General features: G+C 43.9%; 7 non-coding genes and 2 pseudogenes across 7 annotated transcripts; all 9 read right to left on the bottom strand.

The window, feature by feature from the left end:
* Nucleotides 1–886: 886 nt before the first annotated feature.
* LOC142991560 (5S ribosomal RNA) lies at nt 887–1005 on the bottom strand (annotated as a pseudogene).
* Nucleotides 1006–1468: 463 nt separating this feature from the next.
* On the bottom strand, nt 1469–1587 carry LOC142991523 (5S ribosomal RNA). The gene has a single exon (XR_012960924.1). It is a non-coding gene; the product is annotated as a 5S ribosomal RNA (ribosomal RNA).
* A 245-nt stretch (nt 1588–1832) lies between these two features.
* On the bottom strand, nt 1833–1951 carry LOC142991570 (5S ribosomal RNA). Its single transcript, XR_012960940.1, has one exon. It is a non-coding gene; the product is annotated as a 5S ribosomal RNA (ribosomal RNA).
* Nucleotides 1952–2420: 469 nt separating this feature from the next.
* LOC142991498 (5S ribosomal RNA) lies at nt 2421–2539 on the bottom strand. Its single transcript, XR_012960900.1, has one exon. It is a non-coding gene; the product is annotated as a 5S ribosomal RNA (ribosomal RNA).
* A 460-nt stretch (nt 2540–2999) lies between these two features.
* Nucleotides 3000–3118, bottom strand: LOC142991588 (5S ribosomal RNA). Its single transcript, XR_012960957.1, has one exon. It is a non-coding gene; the product is annotated as a 5S ribosomal RNA (ribosomal RNA).
* Nucleotides 3119–3830: 712 nt separating this feature from the next.
* LOC142991515 (5S ribosomal RNA) lies at nt 3831–3949 on the bottom strand. The gene has a single exon (XR_012960916.1). It is a non-coding gene; the product is annotated as a 5S ribosomal RNA (ribosomal RNA).
* A 245-nt stretch (nt 3950–4194) lies between these two features.
* On the bottom strand, nt 4195–4313 carry LOC142991537 (5S ribosomal RNA; annotated as a pseudogene).
* Nucleotides 4314–4752: 439 nt separating this feature from the next.
* On the bottom strand, nt 4753–4871 carry LOC142991605 (5S ribosomal RNA). Its single transcript, XR_012960973.1, has one exon. It is a non-coding gene; the product is annotated as a 5S ribosomal RNA (ribosomal RNA).
* Nucleotides 4872–5319: 448 nt separating this feature from the next.
* On the bottom strand, nt 5320–5436 carry LOC142991507 (5S ribosomal RNA). The gene has a single exon (XR_012960908.1). It is a non-coding gene; the product is annotated as a 5S ribosomal RNA (ribosomal RNA).
* Between the last annotated feature and the right edge of the window lie 7269 nt (nt 5437–12705).

The following is a 12705-nucleotide window of genomic DNA, read 5'->3' as shown; positions in this document are numbered from 1 at the left end:
CTTTTAGTTTATATAGGCCCACACAAAGTCAGTTCTCACATTTAGAATCGCACAAATATAACTGAAGAGGAAATGGTGGTTGTAAGATATTGTATTTACAGGAGTATGGTTGAAAAGACTAACTGTAAAGAGACTCTTATAACGAAATGATATGAAGAAAAGAGTTATTAGAATATATGAAGTGTGAGATTCTATGTGATTTCGCTACAGGTCAAAGATCACGCCTATTCCAGTCAAGACAAGCTGCCCGTGAACACAGCGGAGTAAATAGATAGTTGTCATAGTGCACAATGACTTCCTCTGTTTAACACATGACATTAAGGGGAGATAAGTGTGATGTGAAATCTGTCATTAGATATGTGTCTTGAATAATGGACTCTAACCTGGAAGTGATCAAATTGTCTTAAACAGGATGAACTGAGACGGGAAATGTCGGGACGACATTTAGTTAAGCAGGGGAGAGTGTGACATACCCCCCATTTAGTCTTTTCTTTGGTCCCTTTTCCATTAAGTTGTGGCCTTTTATTTTCTTTTGTAACGATGTTGTTGCATGTTTTGGCCAGAAGTGGCGCTGTAGTACTGGGATATAATGCAGTTGCATAACGGTGAGAGAGAGAAGAAGTAGCCACTGAGAACAGAAGGCGGGAGATGTAAATGGTGAAGTGAGCTGTATTGTGGAAACTTTGGATTAAACGAAAAACTTTTCCCAGCACGCCGTTGAGAGTATTACTTTCTTCAAATGTGCAACACCTTCATCAGAAGAACACTAACATTTCAGAAAAGATAATATACAACTTTATTCTCCCGAGAGAAATTGCGTGTTGACAGAGGGAGTGAAACATGAGGGAGGAAGACCAGGTGAGGCCTGCTGTTCAGAGGGCCAAAATGCTTACGGCACCGGGTATTCCCAGGCGGTCTCCCATCCAAGTACTTACCTGGCCTGACGCTGATTAGCTTCCGAGATCAGACGAGATCGGGCGTGTTCAGAGTGTTATGGGCGTAAACGAGGAGAGCAGCCACACAGAGGCTCTTTATAGGTGAGACAGACCCAGTTCATGTCACCGTGTACACATGACTACACTCAAGTTCATGTATATCACAATTTACATGATGCCTTCGTCAGAAACACACATTTCTGGATAATGAAGTCTTACCTAATGAAACTGATGATCATCACATAAAACATAAAGAGGGACCACTAACATCTCTGACGCTCACTTTCATCATCATCATCTTCATCATCATCATCATCATCATCGTCACACAGTGGCTCGTGTACTTCACTTCTCATGTGCATTCAATCTTCTCATATTATGCCCATGTGCAATACTCATTTTCTGAATGTATGCTTTCATATAAGATAAGATAAGATACAACTTCATTCTCCCGAGGGACATTGGGTGTTGACAGAGGGAGTGAAACATGAGGGAGGAGGACCAGGTGAGGCCTGCTGCTCAGAGGGCCAAAATGCTTACGGCACCGGGTATTCCCAAGCTGTCTCCCATCCAAGTACTAAACTGGCCCGACGCTGCTTAGCTTCCGAGATCAGACGAGATCGGGCGTGTTCAGAGTGGCATGGCCGTAAACGAGGAAAGCAGCCACAAAGAGGCTCTTTATAGGTGAGACAGACCCAGTTCAAGTCACCGTGTACACATGACTACACTCAAGTTCATGTATATCACAATTTACATGATGCCTTCATCAGAAGAACACTAACATTTCAGATAAGATAAGTCACAACTTTATTGTCCCGAGGGAAATTGCGTGTTGACAGAGGGAGTGAAACATAAGGGAGGAGGACCAGGTGAGGCCTGCTGCTCAGAGGGCCAAAATGCTTACGGCACCGGGTATTCCCAGGCGGTCTCCCATCCAAGTACTAACCTGGCCCGACGCTGATTAGCTTCCGAGATCAGACGAGATCGGGCGTGTTCAGAGTGGTATGGCCGTAAACGAGGAGAGCAGCCACACAGAGGCTCTGTATAGGTGAGACAGACCCAGTTCAAGTCACCGTGTACACATGACTACACTCAAGTTCATGTATATCACAATTTACATGATGCCTTCATCAGAAACACACATTTCTGGATAATGAAGTCTTACCCAATGAAACTGATAATCATCACATAGAACATTAAGAGGGACCACTAACATCTCTGACGCTCACTTTCAGCATCATCATCATCATCATCATCATCATCATCATCATCATCGTCACACAGTGGCTCGTGTACTTCACTTCTCATGTGCATTCAATCTTCTCATATTATGCCCATGTGCAATACTCATTTTCTGAATGTATGCTTTCATATAAGATAAGATAAGATACAACTTTATTCTCCTTAGAGAACTTGCGTGTTGACAGAGGGAGTGAAACATGAGGGAGGAGGACCAGGTGAGGCCTGCTGCTCAGAGGGCCAAAATGCTTACGGTACCGGGTATTCCCAGGCGGTCTCCCATCCAAGTACTAACCTGGCCCGACGCTGATTAGCTTCCGAGATCAGACGAGATCAGGCGTGTTCAGAGTGGTATGGCCGTAAACGAGGAGAGCAGCCACACAGAGGCTCTTTATAGGTGAGACAGACCCAGTTCAAGACACCGTGTACACATGACTACACTCAAGTTCATGTATATCACAATTTACATGATGCCTTCATCAGAAACACACATTTCTGGATAATGAAGTCCAACCTAATGAAACTGATAATCATCACATAGAACATTAAGAGGGACCACTAACATCTCTGACGCTCACTTTCATCATCATCATCATCATCATCATCATCATCATCGTCACACAGTGGCTCGTGTACTTCACTTCTCATGTGCATTCAATTATCTCATATTATGCCCATGTGCAATACTCATTTTCTGAATGTATGCTTTCATATAAGATAAGATAAGATACAACTTTATTCTCCCGAGGGAAATTGCGTGTTGACAGAGGGAGTGAAACATGAGGGAGGAGGACCAGGTGAGGCCTGCTGCTCAGAGGGCCAAAATGCTTACAGCACCGGGTATTCCCAAGCGGTCTCCCATCCAAGTACTAACCTGGCCCGACGCTGATTAGCTTCCGAGATCAGACGAGATCGGGCGTGTTCAGAGTGGTATGGCCGTAAACGAGGAGAGCAGCCACACAGAGGCTCTTTATAGGTGAGACAGACCCAGTTCAAGTTACCGTGTACACATGACTACACTCAAGTTCATGTATATCACAATTTACATGATGCCTTCATCAGAAGAACACTAACATTTCAGATAAGATAAGATACAACTTTATTCTCCCGAGGGAAATTGCGTGTTCACAGAGGGAGTGAAACATGAGGGAGGAGGACCAGGTGAGGCCTGCTGCTCAGAGGGACAAAATGTTTAAGGCACCGGGTATTCCTAGGCGGTCTCCCATCCAAGTACTAACCTGGCCCGACGCTGCTTAGCTTCCGAGATCAGACGCTGTGTACGCATGAACACACTCAAGTTCATGTATATCACAAGTTACATGATGCCTTCATCAGAAACACACATTTCTGGATAATGAAGTATAACCCAATGAAACTGATAATCATCACATAGAACATAAAGAGGGACCACTAACATCTCTGACGCTCACTTTCATCATCATCATCGTCACCCAGAGGCTCGTGTACTTCACTTCTCATGTGCATTCAATCTCCTCATATTATGACCATCTGCAATACTCATTTTCTGAATGTATGCTTTCATATAAGATAAGATAAGAAACAACTTTATTCTCCCGAGGGACATTGGGTGTTGACAGAGGGAGTGAAACATGAGGGAGGAGGACCAGGTGAGGCCTGCTGCTCAGAGGGCCAAAATGCTAACGGCACCGGGTATTCCCAGGCGGTCTCCCATCCAAGTACAAACCTGGCCCAACGCTGCTTAGCTTCTGAGATCAGACGAGATCGGGCGTGTTCAGAGTGGTATGGCCGTAAAATAGGAGAGCAGCCACACAGAGGCTCTTTATAGGTGAGACAGACCCAGTTCAAGTCACCGTGTACACATGACTACACTCAAGTTCATGTATATCACAATTTACATGATGCCTTCATAAGAAGAACACTAACATTTCAGATAAGATAAGATACAACTTTATTCTCCAGAGGGAAATTGCGTGTTGACAGAAGGAGTGAAACATGAGGGAGGAGGACCAGGTGAGGCCTGCTGCTCAGAGGGCCAAAATGCTTGTGGCACCGGGTATTCCCAGGCGGTCTCCCATCCAAGTACTAAACTGGCCCGACGCTGCTTAGCTTCCTAGATCAGACGAGATCGGGCGTGTTCAGAGTGGTATGGCCATAAACGAGGAGAGCAGCCACACAGAGGCTCTTTATAGGTGAGACGGACCAGGTTCAAGTCACCGTGTACACATGACTACACTCAAGTTCATGTATATCACAATTTACATGATGCCTTCATCAGAAACACACATTTCTGGATAATGAAGTCTTACCTAATGAAACTGATAATCATCACATAGAACATACAGAGGGACCACTTACATCTCTGACGCTCACTTTCATCATCATCATCGTCACACAGTGGCTCGTGTACTTCACTTCTCATGTGCATTCAATCTTCTCATATTATGACCATGTGCAATACTCATTTTCTGAATGTATGCTTTCATATAAGATAAGATAAGATACAACTTTATTCTCCCAAGGGAAATTGCGTGTTGACAGAGGGGGTGAAACATGAGGGAGGAGGACCAGGTGAGGCCTGCTGCTCAGAGGGCCAAAATGCTTACTGCACCGGGTATTCCCAGGCGGTCTCCCATCCAAGTACTAACCTGGCCCGACGCTGCTTAGCTTCCGAGATCAGACGAGATCGGGCGTGTTCAGAGTGGTATGGCCATAAACGAGGAGAGCAGCCACACAGAGGCTCTTTATAGGTGAGACAGACCCAGTTCAAGTCACCGTGTACACATGACTACACTCAAGTTCATGTATATCACAATTTACATGATGCCTTCATCAGAAACACACATTTCTGGACAATGAAGTCTTACCTAATGAAACTGATAATCATCACATAGAACATACAGAGGGACCACTAACATCTCTGACGCTCTCTATCATCCTCATCATCATCATCATTGTCACACAGTGGCTCGTGTACTTCACTTCTCATGTGCATTCAATCTTCTCATATTATGCCCATGTGCAATACTCATTTTCTGAATGTATGCTTTCATATAAGATAAGATAAGATACAACTTTATTCTCCTGAGGGAAATTGGGTGTTGACAGAGGAAGTGAAACATGAGGGAGGAGGACCAGGTGAGGCCTGCTGCTCAGAGGGACAAAATGTTTACGGCACCGGGTATTCCCAGGCGGTCTCCCATCCAAGTACTAACCTGGCCCGACTGCTTAGCTTCCGAGATCAGACGAGATCAGGCGTGTTCAGAGTGGTATGGCCGTAAACGAGGAGAGCAGCCACACAAAGGCTCTTTATAGGTGAGACAGACCCAGTTCAAGTCACCGTGTACACATGACTACACTCAAGTTCATGTAGATCACAATTTACATGATGCCTTCATCAGAAGAACACTAACATTTCAGATAAATTAAGATACAACTTTATTCTCCCGAGGGAAATTGCGTGTTGACAGAGGGAGTGAAACATGAGGGAGGAGGACCAGGTGAGGCCTGCTGCTCAGAGGGCCAAAATGCTTACGGCACCGGGTATTCCCAGGCGGTCTCCCATCCAAGTACTAACCTGGCCCGACGCTGCTTAGTTTCCTAGATCAGACGAGATCAGGCGTGTTTTTTTTTTTTTTCTTTTATTATCAAAAAAAAAATATTTTTACAAATACATTTTACACAAGTAAATACAAGTCATTTCAAATCAAATCAAATTATTTCCAACAATCCATAACACCATTCATCACATCTTTTTTTTTTTTTCCTTCACCCATCACCCCTCACCCTTGACCTATTGACATTTGCACCCCACCCTGATTTCCACACACAAATAGACAGTTATCTTCCAGCACCTTTTGTTTGAAATTCTTGTCCCCACCATCCCACAGCAGACTCACATTCCTTTTCATAAAGTTACAGAAAAATCTCCAGATGTTCACTTTTTTGTCCTCGAAATGTGAATAGTTTCTCCGAAGTCTGATGACATGTTTGGCATAACTCAGAATGTAATTGATAAGCCATTTGTTCACCCCTGCTTTCCTTTCCTTATACCCAAATAGAAAAAACCTCTCCCATTTTTCCTTTTCCGTGATTGTGACTCTACATTTTTGAAAGCATTGGTCCAGTTTCTCAAAAAACACTTTTAACTCCTTACATTCAAAAATAAAGTGCCTAAATGTCTCCACTTCCACCTCACATATATCACAAACCTTGCTGTTGAGTCTATTTATCTGGTTTAGCACCAAATTGACAAATATTCTATTGTGTCTGAGCCTGAAATTTGTATCAAAGCACTCTGATGAAATGAACTTCACATTTAGATCTGACCAAATGTGCTCCCTCTGAAGCCCATGGAACTGCCTTAGCCATACTTCCTCAGCTGCCGCTTTCTTCTTTTCCTTTCCCAAAAACACTCTATATAGTATCTTGGAGTTAACTGATCGTATGTCATGCTCTTTCCCTCCTTGGATGAGGGAGAAACTGACCAACTCCAGAGCCTTCTCTGCCCTCCTCCCCTTCACCAGCGCCACCCAGCTACGAGGTAACCCCTCTAAAATTCTCTGGCATAGTCTTTTGATCTCTATTGGTCTCACTTTCCCTAATCTTCCCCTGACCTCCTGGATTACTTCCTCCTGCAGAAATCCACCACCTCTTTGGATAAAGTGCTTCACCTGATTTAAACCTAGTTCCTCCAAGTACCTCCCTGAAAATACCTTCCCCTGACACCTTATTGCCGGATTTCTGAAAACTGGTTGGTGTAACACCTGCTCCGCAGTCTCACATCTAAACTTTAAATCCCCCAGTAAAATATTCCACGCTTCAAGTATTTCCCCTGTAAATGCATTAACCTGTGCTCTTTCCCTTTGCTCCGTTTCCCTACATAGATTAAACACTCCTCTATTATCCCACCCCTGTAGGCAAGAGTCGAGGCACTTCTGCCACGCGTAAATCTTTGCGTTTCCCATAAATTTCCCTAACAGTCGAATCCGTGCACTAAGCTTTTTACTTTTCAGGTCCACCAATTTCAAACCGCCCTCCTTCTGCCCATTGATGAGCACCTTCCTGGCTATCAAATGCTGTTTTTTATTCCAGATGAAAGCACTCATCATGTCATTCAGCTTTCCTATTACCCTGTCCGGCATTTCACAGACTCTTAGCGCATACTGACACTTGGACAGGAGGAGGGCGTTAGTTACTATCACTTTACCCCTTAGATTCAATTTCCTCCCGGACCAGAAATCCAATCGCATTTTGATTTTTCCCTCTATTTCACCCCACGTTTGTTTTGTTGCTGCATCTCGATTCTTACCTACGTATACACCCAAAACCTTCACCATTTCATTTCTCTTTACAAAATTCCATTTATTTACACAATCGAAACCATCACCAAAGCCCATTAGCTCGGTTTTTTCCCCATTGATTTTGGCCCCAGATGCCCTCTCATAGCACTCTACATGCTGCAGCACCCTGTCTACACTCCTCTCATCCCTAACCGTAATACTTATGTCATCTGCGTACTGGTAGATTTTCGTGTCCGTTTTATCTTCCATTTCAATCCCCAAAATCCCTGGGTCCCTCCTAATGAGGGCAGACAAGGGTTCTGCCGCTATGGAGTATAACATAGCTGAAAGCGGGCATCCTTGCCTGATTGACCTCTCCAGAGCGAAGCTCTCAGTTAACCTCCCGTTTATTTTCACCCTACTGATGGCATTCCTATATATTAACCTAATCCATTTAGTGAAACCTTCCCCGAAACCCATCTTTCCCAGTGTTTTAAACAAAAAATCATGATCCACCCTATCAAACGCCTTCTCTAAATCAACCCCTATGTACAGCCCTCCCTTCTGATTCATTTTGTCAAAGATGTCCTGGATCGATAAGATGATGTCACTAATGTCTCTCCCTACCACACCATAACACTGACAGGGATTCACCACTGTGCCTATCACCTCCTTCAATCTGTTTGCCAGGATTTTAGCCAGTATTTTATAATCTGTATTTAGCAGACTAATTGGCCTATAATTCCCCAAATCACCTTTGTCACCCTTATTCTTATACACCACTCGGATTAGCCCCGTGAAGAAGTCCCCAGATGCTTTCCCCTCCCGCTCCATGCATTGAAAGATTCTCAGGAGAATTGGCTTTATCACCTGTTTAAAGGTGATGTAAAATTCCCCCGATAACCCATCCAGCCCTGGACTTTTGTTCTTATTCAAACCATTTATTGCTCTTTCCAATTCTTCCTCTGTTATGTTTTTATCACAGTCTGCTCTGTCCTCTTCCCCTAATTTTTTTTCTATCCCTTCAAAAACACTGTGGTCTGTAGAGTTTACCTCCATCTTTGAAAAAAGTTTTTTAAAATGTTTATGAGCCACCTCCAGCATTTCCCCTGTCTTCTCCATTGTCTTACCCTCTTCATTTTTCAGGTTTTGCAGATGAGCTTTCTTTTGCTGTCTTTTTTCAAGCCCTAAAAAGAAACTTGTATTCTTTTCCCCTTCTAAAATATCCTTCATCCTTGATCTGATAGCTGCCCCTCTGCTCCGTTTCTTCTCAAGCTCATCTAATTGTTTTCTCAGCATGAGATATTTTAGATTGTTGAAGTTTTCCTCTGCAATCGACCTTTCCAGCTCTTTATTAATCTGGTCTCTTAAACTATACTCAGTCCTTCTTTCCTTCTCCATTTTATTTTTACAATAGTTTATTGTCACTTTTTTGATGTGCAATTTCACCTCCTCCCACCACTCCCCCATATTTATACAACCCTCACCCTGCAGTTCTCTTTTTCTTTCTTTCAGTAGATTTTCAACTTTCTCCCTATATTTTTCATCCAGCAAAACACTGTTATTTAAACACCATAACCCTCCACCTTTGTGCTCTTTCTCCCCCAGCTCCACCCATAACCTTGCATGATCGCTAAACCCTGTGAACTCATACCAGCATTTTGAAATCTTTTTTTCCAGCCCAGATGCTAATAGACATAAGTCAATCCTGGACTGTTTAAGTTTCCCCAGAACCGTCTGTCGTCTGGAAAAGCCCCTTTCTCCCATATTGCGCACCCTCCACAGATCTACCAGGTTGAAATAGTCAAAAAGCTCATTTAGCGATTTCCTACTTATATCACTTTTGTATGTATTGTTGCTTGATATATCCAATCTCGTAAGTGCACAGTTAAAATCCCCCACTACACAAATGTTCCATCCCAAATGCGGTTTTAGTTGATCAAAGAAAATTCCACGCTTGTTGTCCTCATTCGGTGCATAAATATTCAAAAGTTTGTAAAGCACATTCCTGTAAATAAATTCAATACCGATCACCCTTCCCTCATCATCCTTCACTATTTCCTAAACATTTTGGATCTTATCTCCTTTAGCAAAAATAGCGACTCCGGCTCGTCCATTTACACCGTTGTTTGCCCACACTTTCCCAGCCCATGTATCCCTCAGATAGCTTCTCCACTCCCTTGTCCACTTAGTCTCTTGTACACAGAGGATGTCAAAAGTATCCACCCTTAAAACATCTCGCATCTTGTTAATACATCTTAAGCCGTTTGTGTTTTGCGATAGTATTTTTAACATTGTAAATACATAGAGATAAATCAGGCCCGTCATCTTTATGCTACAGTTCACGTCTTACTTTTTCCTCTTTTTGATCCCCTTGTCTTCAGCATCCATTGCAGTCTTCTCTTCCCCAGCTCCTGGCTGTTTCCGAGGTCCATATCAGACTCCGAGTTCCCCGACTCTTGAGACCCCGTCAAGCATATCTCTGAGTCTGATTCTGGGGGCCGCTGAAGTTGAACAATTTTCACCTTCCTCTCCTTTCTCTCCGATGTATCCACACTCTGCCCCTCTGCTGCGTCTCCATGTCCCGGCACCTCAGCTGTCGATCCTCTCACCTCCATTCCTTGCTCTCCGTCCGACTCCAGTATGTCTCTTCCTTTCTCCGCTTCCCCCTCCGCACGATCCTTCTCGGTCTCCTCCCTCTCAGAGATATTCTCTCTCGATTCTTCCTGCTCCTCACGTTGCTTTCCTCCCGTCCCTGGAGCATGATCAACGTCCTCACAAACACATCTGCTGCTCTCCTTTTTGCAGCTCTGGCATTTGTTCCCTCTGCCCATGCACTCCCTTGCATAGTGCCCCTGCTCTCCACATTTTCTACAAAGGAAATCTGGACAGTCCCTCAGGATATGACCAGTCTGTATGCACTGTCTGCACACTTTCACCTGTTTGTCGTGCAAAACTCTGAAGAACTCTGCTCCAAAAGCCGTCTCAAACTTGGTCGAATATGGAAGTGATTGGACCGTCTCCGTGAATTTAACTTTCACGTATCTTGTTCCGTCAGCAATTCTAGTTCCCGGCCACATTCTCCTGATGATCGGGGATACTGCACTCACTCCCCAGCTGTTCAGCTTGCCCAGAATGACGCTGTCCGTGATATACGCCGGCAGCCCCAGAAACGAGACCACCAGCTCATCATTACATAACTCCTTGGACATGATCGCGGTCTGTCCAATTTTTATGCCGTCCAATAGTCTTTCTTTCCCCTTCGGGTGATTCATTGTGATCTCATATTTATTTCTGCCCGTGTACCGGCAGGCGATGATTTTCCCACAAGTGTCTTGTATTGCCTGGATCAGCTCCATTGCGGTCACTTTATCTTCTCCAATCAGCTCCAGGGCGAGCGTTAAATTTTGCTGAAACTCTTCAGCTTTATCCTTAATAATCCGTATCTCTTCCTCTCTGATGATTTCTCTCTCCTGCCCTCTTCCTCCTTCCGCATTTTCGGCTACGTCAGGAGCTGTCACCGCACGTGTGTCCTCCATTTCTCCCGTCATATTCTGACCGTCCACGGTCCTGTACGCCCGATCGTCTTTCACCATCGGCTCGATTGCCTCGGCCGTCCGGTCCGGGCCCGGTGCAGCGACTCTGGCTCCCTTTCCTCTGGTTCTCACCATACTTGGAGCACAGTATAAACTATTTTCCATCAGGAAAACACAAACCAAACAAACAAATAACTTAAAGTGTCCCCCAGACAGTCAAAACTGCTGGGGGTGGCTCCAAAAACCGAGCTATCAAAGAAACGAAAAATCTGGGCTTAAAGAAACGCCACAGTTCAAACTCAAAATCAAAATTGCCGCACAGGATCAGTCAAAATACACGCACGCCTGGAGCTCACACACACCTCCTCTTACTTCCGTGTTCAGAGTGGTATGGCCGTAAACGAGGAGCGCAGCCACACAGAGGCTCTTTATAGGTGAGACAGACCCAGTTCAAGTCACCGTGTACACATGACTACACTCAAGTTCATGTATATCACAATTTACATGATGCCTTCATCAGAAGAACACAGAAGCCTCTATCTCCTTCCTTTTCACAGATATGGGCTTTTCAAGTTTTCTCTAGTTTCAAGAATCGATGACCCGCGGGTCAACATTTTTAGAAAATTTTCAATATTCCCCAATTTGCCCCAAATTTACACAAATTGATGGCATTTCTGTCTGGATGCTGCGTCTGAAATTTTAGCTCTCTATCTCCTTCCTTGTCACAGATATGGGCTTTTAAAGTTTTCTCCAGTTTCAAAAATCGATGACCCGGGGGTCAACTTTTTTCCAAAATTTTCAATATTCCCCAATTTGCCCCAAATTTACACACATTGATGGCATTTCTGCCTGGATGCTGCGTCTGAAATTGTAGCTCTCTTTCTCCTTCCTTGTCACAGACATGGGCTTTTCAATTTTTCTCTAGTTACAAGAATCGATGACCCGCGGGTCAACATTTTTAGAAAATTTTCAATATTCCCCAATTTGTCCCAAATTTACACAAATTGATGGCATCTCTGTCTGGATGCTGCGTCTGCAATTTTAGCTCTCTATCTCCTCCCTTGTCACAGATATGGGCTTTTAAAGTTTTCTCCAGTTTCAAAAATTGATGACCCGGGTCAACATTTTAAGAAAATTTTCAATATTCCCCAATTTGCCCCAAATTTACACACATTGATGGCATTTCTGCCTGGATGCTGCGTCTGAAATTGTAGCTCTCTATCTCCTTCCTTGTCACAGACATGGGCTTTTCAAGTTTTCTCCAGTTTCAAAAATCGATGACCCGGGGGTCAACTTTTTTCCCAAATTTTCAATATTCCCCAATTTGCCCCAAATTTACACACATTGATGGCATTTCTGTCTGGATGCTGCGTCTGAAATTTTAGCTCTCTATCTCCTTCCTTGTCACAGATATGGGCTTTTCAAGTGTTCTCCAGTTTCAAAAATCGATGACCCGGGTCAACATTTTTAGAAAATTTTCAATATTCCCCAATTTGCCCCAAATTCACACACATTGATGGCATTTCTGCCTGGATGCTGCGTCTGAAATTGTAGCTCTCTATCTCCTTCCTTGTCACAGATATGGGCTTTTCAAGTTTTCTCTAGTTTCAAGAATCGATGACCCGCGGGTCAACATTTTTAGAAAATTTTCAATATTCCCCAATTTGTCTCAAATTTACACAAATTGATGGCATTTCTGTCTGGATGCTGTGTCTGAAATTTTAGCTCTCTATC

This window comes from Genypterus blacodes, unplaced genomic scaffold (genome assembly GCF_046128005.1).
Source record: "Genypterus blacodes isolate CSIRO-AG114 ecotype Tasmania unplaced genomic scaffold, CSIRO-AGI_Gbla_v1 ptg000019l_1, whole genome shotgun sequence".
NCBI lineage: Eukaryota > Metazoa > Chordata > Actinopteri > Ophidiiformes > Ophidiidae > Genypterus > Genypterus blacodes.
Note: the sequence above shows the minus strand (reverse complement) of the source record. Positions and strands in the feature narration are given on the sequence as shown.